Source organism: Otolemur garnettii, unplaced genomic scaffold (assembly GCF_000181295.1).
Source record: "Otolemur garnettii isolate 467f Iridium unplaced genomic scaffold, OtoGar3 scaffold00014, whole genome shotgun sequence".
NCBI lineage: Eukaryota > Metazoa > Chordata > Mammalia > Primates > Galagidae > Otolemur > Otolemur garnettii.
In genome coordinates this window covers 7333630-7346011 of record NW_003852409.1, presented here as the reverse complement: position 1 = coordinate 7346011, position 12382 = coordinate 7333630, and positions in this window count along the sequence as shown.

Below are 12382 nucleotides of genomic sequence, written 5' to 3'. Positions count from 1 at the left end.
CTGGGTGGGGTGAACACTTAAAACCTTGACTCAGTTTGTGCAAAAAACAAAATATGTGAACAGAATATATGTGTCCTCTGAAATACTGAAAAAAAAAAAAAGACTAGCTATCCTTAATGCCCTTCTATACTTCTTGTTACTCTCACTTTATAGCTCCTGAGAGTGATCCATATTCTTCCATCTCAAATCATGCTATGAGCACAAAAGCATTTCCCATTCCATGTTCCTTCATTAATAGATTTTAAAAATAGCAACCACCAAACTTCTGTTATTTTACTGTCACTAGTGGAATTTTAAATATTTGTTAGAGTAGTAACTCTAATTCATTTAAAAACTCAAAATATTAATAATATTTACATGGCAAACTATCTCCTAAAATGATGGGGTATAATTTTTGTTCATCTTTTATCTTCTGGTTGACCTCATTGAAATTGTATTTCTTTCCAAATTAAAGATAATGTTACCAAAATGTTTTTTTTTCATTTTCATTAAAATGGATGAATCAGCACATTTCTGATAGGTAGATTAATTTATGAAATATTTTAATAAATTATTCCTTAGAAGAACCAACTACATACCCCAAACTGTTTTTAATCTGTTATTTTCAAGAAGTTCAGAAATATATGATGATATGTTTCAAATAATAAAATATCCAGATGATATTCGTTACTAAAGGAAATCAGGTTTTGACTTTTATCTGCATGCTTATTCTAGTTTACATAACAAAAGTAGTTGAGTAATTTTTTGAATAATTCTTCACAAAGATGAAGGAAGAATTAGAGGATAAAAGGAAGGAATTAGAAAGACAGAGATTAAACGTTGCTTTTTCAAAATCTAGGCACCCATCCTTTTAAATAGATGCTAATCTTTATTGTCGTTGATAAATGCTGGTATCTAGAGTCCTTTTAAATGTCATTATTATTTAAATTAGTGTTAGAGGAGAAGTCTGAGCAATACTAGAAGAAAATAAACACAGAGAGTGAATGAAGAATTTCTGTAGTAACATCAAAGGAGCGAAAAGCCATAGTGACCTCTAATAAATGAAATATTCTCTCCTGGTTAGCAAAATCAATGAATGATGGTCCAAGATCGTGAAGAGAGAACCTGATGGGTAACTGGGAACACTTGGAGGGTTATATGTTTTCCAAAATATGGGAAGGAGGTCTCAATGATGTTGAGGATTATTGGAAACATGTTTTAACCTGACCTAATGTTGATTCAGTAAAATGTATGCTTCTTTTTTTAATTCGTAGTGTTTTAAATCAGAACAAGCAAATGAAACTTCAGTCATTTTGGACTTGATAACAAATGCCCCAAATTATAGTTACTATTCTAGATAGTAAATGCCTTCTTGTTAGTAAATGAATTTGAAGACTAAAGTTTCTGAGGAATTGATATGCCTATTCATTCAACATAATTCATATTAGCTGTATGCTTACTGTAACTTTTTGTGTTGGTTAAGCTCAGCACTGTTTGGACTCAGAATGCTGATTCTGTTTTAGATATTTTCAAGAGTTCTGACAAGTGGGAATATGACATCCAGAAACATTTCATGTTACCAGTTACTTTGGGAAATAATATTATTTAATATGAAATAAGTACACATGTAATTATTAATTCAATATTAAAACTTCCTTTACTTTTATGAACTCCATCAGTGATATAAAACAGTAGTTTAGTTAACTAACTTTAAGTTTATTATATATTTTAAATAAAAACTAAACTACACTAGAAAAAAAATTTCATATTTTTGATCTTTTCTATGTAAATTTTAAGTTGTGTTGTTTTTAGATTTTGTAAGCATAGAATTTAATATAGTTTATGATTCAGAAAATTCTGAATTGCCTTTGTCTCTAAAATATTTTCTTCCCTCTGAGAATAAAAAGAAGTTTAGATTGTGAGATCCTACCATTTTGTTTCTAGCCAATTATACCAGAGATATTTATTTATTTATTTATTTGGAGACAGAGTTTCACTCATTGAACTGAATAGAATGTAGTAGCATCATTATAGCTCACAGCAATCTCAAACTCTTGGGCTCAAGAGACCTTCTTGCCTTAGCCTCCCCAGCAGCTAGAACAACAGGTGTATTCCACTATTCCTGGGTAGTTTTTCCATTTTTAGTGGAGATGGGGTCTTAATGTTGCTCAGGCTGATGTTGAATTCCTGAGCTCCATCAATCCACTTGCCTTGGCCACTCAAAGTGCTGGGATTCCAGGTATGAGCCACCACACTGGGCCCAGAGATCTTTAGCCCAAGAATAGTGCTTCTTCCCTTTATCCATAATAGGTTGTTTCTACACAATCATCTGGATCAAAGCAGTCAGAGTCCTTTTTCAAAATGATTAACCATGGAAGTCAGAGAAGGTCAGTTCTCTCAGTGGAGATGTCAGTTCTCTCAGTGGAGGTAGCCACAAATGTAAAGCTAAAAAGTTCATGTTGTAGAAAGCCTGCAATGACCAATAGTAAAATCAGTTCAGAGGAAGAGCGAAACACGAGAGACTGAGAAAGACAACAGTCTAAGATGTTAAGTATTTTTTCACATTTCTTTATACTTGCCCAATATTTGCATTATGTATTCAAGTTCCAATTTAAAATTATCCTTTCCAATCCTAAACACGAAACGTTTTCTCTTGTGTCCTCTAAGAGGCAGCATTACATAGTGTTTAAAGGCACGCACAGGAAAATTAGACAAGCCTTGTCTTGGAGAATACAAACAGCTGTCCCTATTTACAGAGATAGCAATGTAACTCATGAGGTGAGGGTGTGGGAAGGGGCACTTACTAGCTCAACAGATTCTATCAATGCTATTTTGGGGGCCACTAGATTCTGATTTATTATTGGATTGATGAATGGATTTGTCTACAAGGGGATTTTCTGTCAGCCAATACTGCTCATTTCATTCTACAATTACATGTAAAGGTAAATAATTCAGACTCCACCAGATTAGATCCTATTTTATCTATAAACTTCATATGATATAAAAGATGAAATTGTAATAAAATACACAATCCTTAAATATGTTGAGGATATATGATATAAAAGCTTTATATCACATGTAGTCTTCTAAGTATTATTTTTGTCATGATTAGACAAAAGAAGGTTGTATTAGTTTTTAGGAAATATTAAGAATAGGTTTTGGAATGGAAGATGAGATGTGTGGTCTTATATTTTCATATTAACCTAGTTATTATATCTCTGAATCACAGGGTCATAGAAACAATATCTGCTTTAATAACAATGGGTTTGTTGTAAATCTTATAAGGAAAACACTGGTAAAAGAAATTGGTAGACTATAAAACACTATAGTAGAATTTAATTTTACATTTTTTGTAGTATAAATTAGAATACATCGGAAATAAAACCATATCTTCCTCAAAACCTATAATTCATACTATTACAGAGCCATGCCTTAAAATTATAGTTGACTAATATAATTGCAAGTATCACAGATATAATTAGGAGTATTCAAAATTTATTTTTCTTTCCAATTAAGAAATGAGTCATAATGTCTATGCATCTTTGTTTTTCTATAAAAATTCAAACTGAACTTCTTAGTTTATTAGAGGAATTAATTTTTCTTTCAGTCAATCTTTTATTCTACTACCTGGTAACAAATCTGAGGGATTTTGTTGTTGTTCTTGCTGCTATATTGATGGTCTTCTTTAGCTATTAAGAAGGTTTCCAGAGACTACGTGAGCAATGGCAAATGAGAGTATTTTAACAAATATTTTTCAGGACTAACATTTTAAGATTTTTCATCTATTAAAGATATTGCGGAAAGTAATTCAATACAGACCATTTATGCAACCATTTAGTTTCACATTTCTCAGAAGTTTTTGTACTATGAGTCATGCAGAGAATCAAAACAACTCAAAATCTTCCATGAGGTGTTAATTATTTCTCGCATTGTCCTTTGAATGGGCAAGTGCTGCAAAACATCTGAGGCAGACCAGGGAACAAGGTCCCAGGTTTTGAAGAATAATCTTTTGGGGTTTGTTATGTTTTGTTTTGTTTTTGTTTTTCCCTGAGAATAGGAGTCAAATAATACAGAACAAAGTTACAATAGTGATTCAAACTTCCTCCTATCTATCAATTTCCAGATTTACATCTACCTATCTATATCTTCTATGTTAAGTTAAATTGAAATAGAAAGGCAAGCTGGAAGAAATAACACAGTTTTATTTGATAGTAGCTGATATTAAGGAGTTGGCAACAATCTTAAGAAAACTGTTCATGCTGATGGAGCATAGCAGAGTAGACCAGTAAGATACAGATGCATTATTATGGTAGCCAAAATTTATTTTAGGAAGTCAATAAGAGATAAATTAAGAATCTCAAATTTCCAGACCCACTGTCAAATGAATAAAAATAGAACTTGAACATCTCTGGCTGCCTATGCTCCCAATGCTTTCCAGTTGGCCATGACATGTTCCTGGAATGGGATTTCCCTTCTGTTATATTCCTGACAATATTTCCAATGTCACTTCTGTTTTTGACTTAGCTTTGTTTTTCCGGAGTAAACATTCCCACCTATACACCCCTGCAACAAGTTAAAAACTTTTATAATAAGTGTCATGGGGCTAAGAAACAGATGCAATCACTGTAGATCATGTGCTAAGCAAGATGATAAATATAGGTGATATGTTTAATATTCCTAGTTTGACTTTATTGCCATTTCCCTCTGCATAACCTTGTCTATCAAGATCGTAAATGATCAGAGTTTCTGCTTCCAAATTATTTTTCAAGCAATTAATTTGTCTTAATCTTAAAGACAGTGCCGTCCTTGAAGGCAGGCAATTTCTTCCTCTTTTGTTACTTTAATGGTCTCCTAACTCTTCTCACTTCCCAGCTTCTCCTCCTCCTAATCCTTTCTCCAGGGAGAAAAACAGAATCTGTAGAAATTCTGTGGAAGTTCTGTAGAAAAACAGAATCATAAGACATTTCTGGAAATAAAATGAATTCTTCTCTCGTTTTGTCCTCGTACTTGCTCCTCTTTGTCTCAGGGATGATATCCAGAGTTAAATACAGATTTTGGTTGAAGTGAAGGAACAATTAATTATTCAGTCCAAAATGAGAAGGTTTTTATAATTTATATATGTAAAATATGTTGAGAATATGTGTGGGAATAGATTCTAATGATGCCTGACTAATAAGAAAAGAATAAAGTGCTAGGTCAAGCAGGGCCACTTACCAGAATTTCTTTTTTCTAGCAAGGTGGTATTGCTTAGATTTTTCTGAATTTATTGGTCTGAAATTAAACTCAACTATAAATAAAGACAAGATGCCAAAACATTTCCTTAATTTTAAGTAGAAAAATAAATCCAGTGATTTGGGGAAATGGCAACGATATAGTGGAATTTAAATATGTAACTCACCTGCCCTGCTCAACCTAAAGGCACCCATAAACCATGCCTCTGTTAAGGTCTAGAAACATAGATGGGTCCATAAAGGTTTCCCAAGATTATCCCCAAACTCAGTGATTCAGTATGGGACTCAGCATGAAGTTGTATGCACGGACGTGATTTATGTACAAAAAGATACAAACCCCAGTAAATGGAAAAAATGCAGGGGAAAATCCAAGGAACCCTAGCACAAGATTCTGAACTTGTCTCCCAGTGGTCAAGTGGTACATATTTCATTCCACTAGCAACAAATTATGACAAAATGCATGAAATGTTGCTTATCAAAGATGATTGTTAGACGTAATGTCTAGGTTCTATTGGAGGCTGCTCATGCATTCATGTTCCTCCTACTCTGTACCAAAATTCCTGGGTTGCAAAACAAAAGTGATATTCAGTATAATCCACATTCTTTGTGCTAACCACTTATGAATGATAAGTCATCTTTATTAGTTCTGGAAATTGTTTTCAGTTTCCCAAATCCAAGTCCCCAGAATCCAGGCAAATGACAGTCTTGAAATTAGGCCTGTTCTAAGGTTAACAATCTCATGTTTGCAACTTAACTCTTTTCTGTAGAATTGGTGAAAGAAGAACACCATCTTCAAAAATGTTTAAGTGGTCTAGTCCATAGGCCTGGCCTCTGGTGTGAGAGTCTGTTGTTGAAAAAAGATCCTTATTTCTCGGATATGAGATTCTGTTGCTGGAAAAGGATCCTGATTTCAAATGGGGATGAGAGGGTCGTAGAAGCACTTAGCTTCTACTAGTTCAGAGGCCAAATTGGCAAGGTTTATCTCAATAACAAAAATGATAAACATGCTAAAGGAAACTTTCTGACCCCACAGGGTTTTTGGTCATGGTACTTATTTTTCATGATGTCCCTATGAATAAATAAGATGAAAATGGTGGTACTTGGAATGCATAAATCAAAACAGGCATATAAGGGACCAAGCAAGAGAAATCAGTTCTAGTGAATCTGATCACTTAGTTGAAACAGAGAGTTACGAGCTCTCACCGTGCTATTCTAGGAACCAGGTACCTGTGAATGAAGAGAGATTGGACTTATGGAAGAGCATAGTGTAATCAAATCATACATACTTTTCGTGACTCTTTCTCATGCCCTGTCCCCAAAAGACCTGCACCTGTACACCCAAGTGGAGGAGGATACAGGGATTATTTGCATAAATATTGCACAATTGCTGTGACAGACTACAATTGTAGCATCCCCAGCCCACCAGGAAATGTGGAAGAGGCATAAGATGGGTCAAGTAAGAACATTCCCAAGTAAATAGTAGGAACACATCTGATCAGCGAAGAATATACCCATACCAGCATTCTTATCCCAGGGAAATCTCCTGATTAGAATGACCAAATTGAACCAGTTAAAATACACTGTGTGTCAATATCAAAACAAAAGCCATGCTACCCTGCTCTGAGAATCACACATCATAAACTGGATAATTTCAAAATTGCTGATCCCTAATCTATTCCCATTTAACTCTTTAGTTTTACGGAGCCAGAAGATAGATTTGTCCAAAGAATTATAGAGATTCCTTATAAACTTAAGTGGTTTTCCAATTCTAACTATATCCCAAGTATGTTTTCCTTACTGAAGCTAATCAATACAGCCCTCAACTTCAGGTATGCTGTTATTAAACCAGAAATATATTTTCCCCCACTCTAAACAAATAAGTAGCAGCCATAAAAGCCATAAAAAGCATTCTACTGTCACCTGTCACCAATATCAGCTCAGAAGGGCATTTCCACTTTAAGACACCATCTAGTTTACAAAAAATCTGGAAAAGAGAAAGTAAAAAATCCTCCATTAAAGGTCTTGATAAGACTGTGTTTCTGGCATCAAACTTCCCTTGGTTTTTGTGCTTATGTCAATTCTCTTTCTCCTGTCTTTCCACAGATTCTCTGAATGTTTTGATAGCCTTTCAATAAAATGTGTTTTGCTTGTATTGTACTGAGTTGGTTTTACATAAGAAGAAGCTAGTTTAATTACAAAACATGTCAATGTTCTTTGAAATCATCTGGTAGTATTTTATATTTTGCCCTGGGTCAGTGATATTTCCAAAAGTTTTCTGATGGTTTGAGTAAAGCCTATTGTAATACATGCATCTGTTATAACTGTTTGCTTAGCCTAACTCTGTGGGTTTTAGACAATGATGTGGCTAGATGATCTTTATGGATTCCTAAAAGAAGAAAAAGGACATGCTCAAGTAAGTGGCACTGTTAATAGAGATGACCATAATAGTTTACATAAAAACTGACATTCTGATTTATTCTTCTGAGTTTTGCACATGTATTCAGTAAGTATATCTGTCTAACCAAAAAACAAACACTGCTTAGCTTTGAGCTACTGAAAGCAATCAGTTTCTGTAAAATCTACACTGTGAACTAGATATAGGTTGTACTCGTTCAACAAGATAATGCCACACAAGGGTGTGGAACCTTTGGCCTCAAGGCCACATGTAGCCCTCCAGATGCCTGAATGTAGCCCATTGATCAAATCCAAGCATCACAGAACAAAGCCCTTTATTTACTAAGGATTTGTTCTGTTAAATTTGGTTTCAGTCAAGAGGGCATCCTCCAGAATCTACATAAGGCACTGAGGTCATGGGTTCCCCACAGCAGTAGGAATTGCTCAAATGTTGTGTGTTAGGATATGTTATACTTTTGTTTATGTGGATTATATCTATTAATATATTCCATATTAGAAGTTAAAACTGAGAACAATTTAAAATATAAGAATATATAAATATGCATACCATTGGTTTCCACAGTAGTGATGATATGACATACCATGTAACCTCTGGAAACTTCTATTGTACACACATCAGAGATAAAGGAAATAGTGAACTATGCCCTGTATTATTATGAAAATAGTTCTAAGACTAGGAACCCCCAGTCCTAGCTACTCCCTAAAGTCCAGGACCATATTTTGAGAAATGCTATTCTAGGCATTGGAAAAATAGTAAGTCCTCTGTGTCCAAGATTTTATAAAGGTTCAAAGTAATTTTATTTAAATCCTGACACAATTCTAAGAGATCTTACTATGGCCAATTTTTAGGATAAAGTCTCTTTTGGTAAGTATTATTTGCCATTATTTTACACAGAAAGAAATTTAAGCTCAAAGAAGTCAGGCAGTTTGCCTACAAAGACAATTTCAGAGGATTCCTGATACAAATCTATTCTCTCCATTGCTGTCAAACACATTACTATTTTCACTATATCAACTTTTCACTTCTGAAAGAAATAAATGGCATCTATAATTACAATGCAACTATGCATCTTAGATGATAGTTTTGAAGTCATTAATATGAATTTAAAAGTAATGATTATTCCGATATATTGTAGATTATTTTTCTTCCCCAACTCACTTTACCATCATGAATATTTTTTTTATTTTTCTTTGGGAATGTTGACTAATGCCTCAAAACTTGGAACTGCAAATTTTTATATCTGCATTATGTAGAATGTTCTTTTTTTTCTTGAATGAAATGAACTTTCCAAGTTTTGATTTCTTCTTTCTTCTTCTACAATAAAGTATGAAGTTTCTCTTTTAAAAAAAGTGATCATCTTTGGTGGAAAGACAAGAAAAGCTATTTTGATCTTTACTTTTCTTAAAAGGTTAGAGTTATATAATGGCCGAGGTCTCCTGTCAAAAGAGACAATTACATACTATTGGCTATTTAGATAAAAGATTTCTATTTTCTCTGGAATTGTGAATCACCTGTGACCCTACAAGTAAATTGGAACACTATTGAGACCTATTCTTTCCATTGTTAGATAGGGTCACACAGTATGCTCAGAATGTGAGGAACATCTTGCTAAAAAAAAAAAAAAAAAGTCACTTAAGTTACAATTCTTTTTTTTTTATTTTTGCAGTTTTTTTTGGCTGGGGCTGGGTTTGAACCCACCATCTCTGGTATATGGGGCTGGCACCCTACTCCTTTAAGCCACAGGCACCTCTAAAGTTACAATTCTTTTTTGATAAATAAATTCACACCAGAAATATCTTGAACTCAGAATGTAATTAAATTTCCCATTAATGAATAGAATTGTTGCATTATTCTTAAAAAAACTGAAATTGATGTTAAAAAAAAAAAAAAACACCTATTGGGTGTTGTCACACACATGGCCTTATTGTGATTATGGATACAGGAACATGAGCTGAGACAGTCTATCCTTTGTTTCTGTCATGGTTTCTATATTATAAGAGAGGACACATATGGAAAGACTTGCATCAGAATTGCCACGTAGCACATTTTCAATTAGCCAACAGTAAATATCCCCCAACACCCTACTCTCACCTCTTTCCTTAGGGGATAACACACATTTAGTTGTCAATACATCAGTTTTTAAGCACACCAAGTAAAAGGCTACATGTCATTACATTTAAAATCAAGTTTAACTTCATTTATGTTTAAAATTGTTACCTAAAAAATGGAGATCACAATGGATACTTTGCACATAACATATCATGATACTTCTGTACACCAATCTACTTACTGGCAAAGATTTCATGTGTAGGACATGGGTACCCCATGCCAGGAAAAACAAGTTGAAACTTTTAGCATTTTCTGTTTTGTTCAGTGATAATTATGAGTAACTTCTTAAAGTTTTCTTCATTTTCTACTTTATGACCTCTATTGTAAGGTGTGCTTTAACTCCAAGGATGTCATAGTTGTTTCAGAAAAAGAAAGGTAATACTTACTTTAATGTTTTGTGTCATGATAGGAGGATGTTAACAATGTCTCCCATTTGGGAAATAGTATGATGACTGCAAGATCTATATGGAGATTTACACACCATAATTTAAGTAACCTTACGTCATGCTGATAACTATTAAGCAGTCTTCTATGATTCCATCATCTCTTTCATATATATATGTATGTATAAATCATGTGCACTTCTGTACTAAAGTGCCTCCAGTCCTGAGAACTCAGGCACAGTAAGCATTTAATATATATTTGTTGAAAAATTGGATGAATGGATCAATAAGTGAGTATAGCTAGGAAAAAATAGTGTAACAGAGAGCACAGACAAGGGAGTAACTTATTCTCGCTGGGGAAGTTTTCCTAGAACAGTGTTATTTGAATTGGTCCTTAAAGAATAAAAAGGCATATATGAGGAAAAAATGAAAAGAAAACCTTTCTCCACTGAGGAAACAAAGCAAGAAGAATTACAAAATAGAAAGCATGGGGACAGTGTGAAGTTATTTGGGTAAGAACAGAGAATTATAAAAAGAAAAATGGTAGCAGTGGCTACGTGCAGCCAAATAAGGTTGGGGCATATTTAACTATATCTTTGAATGTTTGGATGAAGATGTGATTTTTTTTCCTGATTAATGAATAATTGATCCTTAATCATTAGCTAAATACAAACTTGAACTTTGGGATTCTGTGCATAATAAAGAACTCATTACTGGGCTTCATTTTCTCACATAGTCAGTTGTTCTGACCATGGTCATTTCAGCTTTGTGATAGCACTAATACATCACCATCACCGAAATCAGAACCATCTGATATGCAATGAAGCATTCATTTTATTTGGAGAACTGAAATGCCATCTTCAATCTGATAAATGTTTTTTGCAAAATAGTTTACAGTTGTTAGTTATATAACTAATTTTGGCTAATTTATTTGTTATTAAGCAATATTTCTATGGATAACTCAATTTCAACTTTCCTTCATCTAAGAAGTTTTCCTAAACTTATGAAACCATCACAAATTCTTCTGATGTACTACTAATGGGCCCATTAGGGCATATGTCAAGTTTAAATCATTTTTGTAAAAAGGTGGATCATAAATAAAAGCATGCTATTAGATGCATATTTTTATTTCAGTACAGATTTTATTTCATGACATGTTAAGAAAGAAATGGTTCTGAAGGTCATGTGTAATGTATCTAATCATGTTAATAGCTTTGAAATGTTTTAGCAAAAATGTTAACTCTTTCCTGATTGAAGCTTTACACCCTCATTGGTGGTTGCATGACTGAATACAACACATTGCTTGTGATTCTCAGAATCCACACAATTTTGAGAAATATCTTCTTTATTCTGATTTCTAATCAACACTAAGGATAGTGTCGATGATTAACCTCTCACTCAGCCAAATGTCAGTGCCATCTTGTGGTATTTTCTTAAACTCAAATCAATTCTACCCTAAAGTCAAATCAATTTGAGACCAGGTTTTGAAGGCTAAAATGTATAACTGCCTTTGAGCAATAAATAAGAGCCTGCAATTTTTGCCTGGAGCAATATTTTACTGATCTCTCTGATATCTCTACCTCCCTGTGTATGTTACACTTATTTCATCGTTCCCTTATGTATTGTTTTGACAACAATCTTTTTAGTCTTTTCTTTCTTACCCGTGTTAATACTTCAAAAAAAACATTTGTTTTGATTTCTGTTTTGGTTTGGTTTGGTTTCTGGCCTTTTGTAGAAATAATTTCAGATGCACAAAGTAGTTGCAAAGTCTGTCCAGAGGTGTTTTGTATACCCGTCACCTCGTTTTCAGTGTAAACATTGTGCAGATGCTATTATGAAAACTAAGAAAATGGGTACAATATTGTCAGCATTAGTAATATGCTACTGACTGAACCATAATGGTAAAATACGAATAATAAAAGCACAAAATTTAACATCTTTATCTTTATTTCCTTTTTTTTCATCCAAGTTCCCATCCAGAAATTCACATTTAAGTGTCTTAGCATTTTAGTTGCCTCTGGTTGGTAACAGCCCCTAGTCTTTCTTCGTCTCTCATGACGATGAGGCTTTTGAAAATATTTTGTAGAATGTCTTTCTGCTTGGGTCGTATGTCTACCTTATCTTTCTTTGTGATTACATGAAAGTTTTTCATGTGGGGAAAAAACAAGGAAGAGGCATGACTGTCCCTGCTGCTCTGGTGAATAATGCCAGCAGGCCATCCACCTCAGTGTGAATTACGAGCGTGATGTGAACTTTTTTTTTTT